Consider the following 5,000-nt stretch of genomic DNA (forward strand, 5'->3'; position numbering starts at 1 on the left):
CCGACCTTTCGGCCTAGGAAGACACGCTGATTCCTTCAGTGTAGCGCGCGTGCGGCCCAGAACATCTAAGGGCATCACAGACCTGTTATTGCTCAATCTCGTGCGGCTAGAAGCCGCCTGTCCCTCTAAGAAGAAAAGTAATCGCTGACAGCACGAAGGATGTCACGCGACTAGTTAGCAGGCTAGAGTCTCGTTCGTTATCGGAATTAACCAGACAAATCGCTCCACCAACTAAGAACGGCCATGCACCACCACCCACCGAATCAAGAAAGAGCTATCAATCTGTCAATCCTTCCGGTGTCCGGGCCTGGTGAGGTTTCCCGTGTTGAGTCAAATTAAGCCGCAGGCTCCACTCCTGGTGGTGCCCTTCCGTCAATTCCTTTAAGTTTCAGCTTTGCAACCATACTTCCCCCGGAACCCAAAAGCTTTGGTTTCCCGGAGGCTGCCCGCCGAGTCATCGGAGGAACTGCGGCGGATCGCTGGCTGGCATCGTTTATGGTTAGAACTAGGGCGGTATCTGATCGCCTTCGAACCTCTAACTTTCGTTCTTGATTAATGAAAACATACTTGGCAAATGCTTTCGCTTCTGTTCGTCTTGCGACGATCCAAGAATTTCACCTCTAACGTCGCAATACGAATGCCCCCGCCTGTCCCTATTAATCATTACCTCGGGTTCCGAAAACCAACAAAATAGAACCGAGGTCCTATTCCATTATTCCATGCACACAGTATTCAGGCGGGCTTGCCTGCTTTAAGCACTCTAATTTGTTCAAAGTAAACGTGCCGGCCCACCGAGACACTCAATAAAGAGCACCCTGGTAGGATTTCAACGGGGTCCGCCTCGGGACGCACGAGCACGCACGAGGCGGTCGCACGCCTTCGGCTCGCCCCACCGGCAGGACGTCCCACGATACATGCCAGTTAAACACCGACGGGCGGTGAACCAACAGCGTGGGACACAAATCCAACTACGAGCTTTTTAACCGCAACAACTTTAATATACGCTATTGGAGCTGGAATTACCGCGGCTGCTGGCACCAGACTTGCCCTCCAATAGATACTCGTTAAAGGATTTAAAGTGTACTCATTCCGATTACGGGGCCTCGGATGAGTCCCGTATCGTTATTTTTCGTCACTACCTCCCCGTGCCGGGAGTGGGTAATTTGCGCGCCTGCTGCCTTCCTTGGATGTGGTAGCCGTTTCTCAGGCTCCCTCTCCGGAATCGAACCCTGATTCCCCGTTACCCGTTACAACCATGGTAGGCGCAGAACCTACCATCGACAGTTGATAAGGCAGACATTTGAAAGATGCGTCGCCGGTACGAGGACCGTGCGATCAGCCCTAAGTTATTCAGAGTCACCAAGGCAAACGGACCGGACGAGCCGACCGATTGGTTTTGATCTAATAAAAGCGTCCCTTCCATCTCTGGTCGGGACTCTGTTTGCATGTATTAGCTCTAGAATTACCACAGTTATCCAAGTAACGTGGGTACGATCTAAGGAACCATAACTGATTTAATGAGCCATTCGCGGTTTCACCTTAATGCGGCTTGTACTGAGACATGCATGGCTTAATCTTTGAGACAAGCATATGACTACTGGCAGGATCAACCAGGGAGCTGCGTCAACTAGAGCTGAGCAGCCGGCCGCCCGGGAGTGTGTCCCGGGGGCCCGCGCGAACACGCAAGCGTCCGCTCAATTATTCTGCAAACAGGAGGAGGCTGAGCTCCCCTGCACAACACACCTCGAAACCCTCTCAGGTCCCGGCGGCGCGCAGCGCCGTCCTAAGTACTTGGTCGGGTTCGAGAGAGGCGCAATCGCCCGGAGTTAGGCGAGTAGACGCTTTAGGTGCGACCACCCGTGCTCCCAACTGAGCTTGCCGCTGCCGACAGAGGCCCGGGAGCGTGCTGTCGTGGCATTGCCGGCGGGAGACAACACGCGCCACCTACGGTGACCGGCAGCTCCAACGCCAGCGCCACAGAAGGACAAAAGCCCTACTTGGGTGCCGAAGCGAACTCTCCCAGCACAGCGCACGCGCCAACACGTCCGCACAGCTGCGATACAAACCACCTGCGAGAACCGCTGGGGCGACCGAGCAGCAGACGGCGTCGCGGCGCCGAGCGCCGGGCGGCGGCGCATCCTCAGCGCACAAAGTCCTCAATCGGACCAGCACACTGCAGATGGCCACCGCGCTTCGCACCGGGCCCGCGAGGACCTACTTTGGCCGCAAGGCGCCGCGAGCAGGGGGCGCCGGCGCGCAGCTGCGCCGCCTGCCGCGTCCGTCGGCCGGCGCGCCTGCCACCGGCCGCCCCCACCAGCCGGCTGTAGCGCGTGCGCCCACGCACCGCGCTGCCAGCACGCCGGGCGGCCCCCCCTCACCGGCCGGGGACGGTCCCACCCAGCCACCGCCGCGTATCGCCTCACACCCAGATCCCCTTTCACGTTCGTGGGCATGGTGGGTCCCCTTTCACGTTCGTGGGCATGGTGGGTATCCCTGAAACAACCGGTTAATAGCTCGACCGATCGTCGCCAACACTGATTCACCTCTAGCGAGAACAACCGCACCACAACGGGTTACCGGTTGTTCATTTGCGTAACGTCACCAGCAAACGTACACGTCCATCGCCATTTGCAACGAGTATTGCATGCCTGTGTCAGGTGTCACAACACACTACGTCTGCCCACATAGACGCAACAACATGTGCACGCCTAGAGAACACGTGGAAGGTAGACCCCGTACGTATGCGGTGTCCATTGCGCGAACGACTGTCAGCCCGCCTCTGCAGCATGTCGCAGATGTGGAACGCGGTGCAACATGCTATCACGGTGTGTGAGAAGAGACGACTACGTCCGAATACACGCTCCACTACATCAACAGACTGCTCATGCTGATCGCCATCCAGGGCGTCCGTTCCTCCCACACGTCTGTATGGCGTACCACACTGCAATCCAGCTCTTATAGGGAGACGACACGTAGCTGCGTGCACAATATTTGGACTGTATGGTCCGCCGTTGCTAGGCGCTGTCGTCATACGGTCACATGGGCCACGATGTATCATTCAGTACATACGGAGCAATGTGCAGTACAGTTTGTGGGTTTTGCGTACATCGGCGGACAGGTGACAGGCCGTACCACAACGTAGGCTGAGTACGTCGGCATGCGAAGGGCATTGAACATGCAAACTTCTCACCGACCAGCTTGCGAAGGCAGGGGGGAAGGGGGGGGGGCATGTACGTCCTGCTGCTATCCACACTACAGTGTATAGCAGGAGCATGTGGAAAGTCAGCAACACCTGCAAGGTGTTTAACATGACGCGATACACAGGGGACCGGGCAGTGCGAGTAGCGAACTATATTGCGAGGGTTGCGGTTAGGCAACACTACACTACTTTAACGGGTTGCATAACAATTACAGAGCAGGTTCAGCGACAACGTGCGTCAGGTTAAGGCGCAATATAGTTTAGGTTACGGCGCACTTTAGGTTAGGTTAAGGCACATTATAGGTTAGGTTAAGGCACAACATGGGTTACGTTAAGGCACAACATGGGTTACGTTAAGGCACAACATGGGTTAGGTTAAGGCACAACATGGGTTAGGTTAAGGCACAACATGGGTTAGGTTAAGGCACAACATGGGTTAGGTTAAGGCACAACATGGGTTAGGTTAAGGCACAACATGGGTTAGGTTAAGGCACAACATGGGTTAGGTTAAGGCACAACATGGGTTAGGTTAAGGCACAACATGGGTTAGGTTAAGGCACAACATGGGTTAGGTTAAGGCACAACATGGGTTAGGTTAAGGCACAACATGGGTTAGGTTAAGGCACAACATGGGTTAGGTTAAGGCACAACATGGGTTAGGTTAAGGCACAACATGGGTTAGGTTAAGGCACAACATGGGTTAGGTTAAGGCACAACATGGGTTAGGTTAAGGCACAACATGGGTTAGGTTAAGGCACAACATGGGTTAGGTTAAGGCACAACATGGGTTAGGTTAAGGCACAACATGGGTTAGGTTAAGGCACAACATGGGTTAGGTTAAGGCACAACATGGGTTAGGTTAAGGCACAACATGGGTTAGGTTAAGGCACAACATGGGTTAGGTTAAGGCACAACATGGGTTAGGTTAAGGCACAACATGGGTTAGGTTAAGGCACAACATGGGTTAGGTTAAGGCACAACATGGGTTAGGTTAAGGCACAACATGGGTTAGGTTAAGGCACAACATGGGTTAGGTTAAGGCACAACATGGGTTAGGTTAAGGCACAACATGGGTTAGGTTAAGGCACAACATGGGTTAGGTTAAGGCACAACATGGGTTAGGTTAAGGCACAACATGGGTTAGGTTAAGGCACAACATGGGTTAGGTTAAGGCACAACATGGGTTAGGTTAAGGCACAACATGGGTTAGGTTAAGGCACAACATGGGTTAGGTTAAGGCACAACATGGGTTAGGTTAAGGCACAACATGGGTTAGGTTAAGGCACACCATGGGTTAGGTTAAGGCACACCATGGGTTAGGTTAAGGCACACCATGGGTTAGGTTAAGGCACACCATGGGTTAGGTTAAGGCACAACATGGGTTAGGTTAAGGCACAACATGGGTTAGGTTAAGGCACAACATGGGTTAGGTTAAGGCACAACGTAGGTTAGGTTAAGGCACAACGTGGGTTAGGTTAAGGCACAACGTGGGTTAGGTTAAGGCACAACGTGGGTTAGGTTAAGGCACAACGTGGGTTAGGTTAAGGCACAACGTGGGTTAGGTTAAGGCACAACATGGGTTAGGTTAAGGCACAACATGGGTTAGGTTAAGGCACACCATGGGTTAGGTTAAGGCACACCATGGGTTAGGTTAAGGCACAACATGGGTTAGGTTAAGGCACAACATGGGTTAGGTTAAGGCACAACATGGGTTAGGTTAAGGCACAACATGGGTTAGGTTAAGGCACAACATGGGTTAGGTTAAGGCACAACGTAGGTTAGGTTAAGGCACAACGTAGGT

The 5,000-nt window shown here is 53.4% G+C and overlaps 1 non-coding gene across 1 annotated transcript in view; it reads right to left on the reverse strand.

The window, feature by feature from the left end:
* LOC126447583 (small subunit ribosomal RNA) overlaps positions 1-1,617 on the reverse strand; it is a 1,909-nt gene extending 292 nt beyond the window's left edge. Inside the window, exon 1 of the ribosomal RNA XR_007583783.1 lies at positions 1-1,617. This exon is cut by the window's left edge and continues 292 nt beyond it. This is a non-coding gene — a ribosomal RNA (small subunit ribosomal RNA).
* Positions 1,618-5,000: the final 3,383 nt, after the last annotated feature.

This window comes from Schistocerca serialis, unplaced genomic scaffold, assembly GCF_023864345.2.
Source record: "Schistocerca serialis cubense isolate TAMUIC-IGC-003099 unplaced genomic scaffold, iqSchSeri2.2 HiC_scaffold_513, whole genome shotgun sequence".
Taxonomy (NCBI): Eukaryota; Metazoa; Arthropoda; class Insecta; order Orthoptera; family Acrididae; genus Schistocerca; species Schistocerca serialis.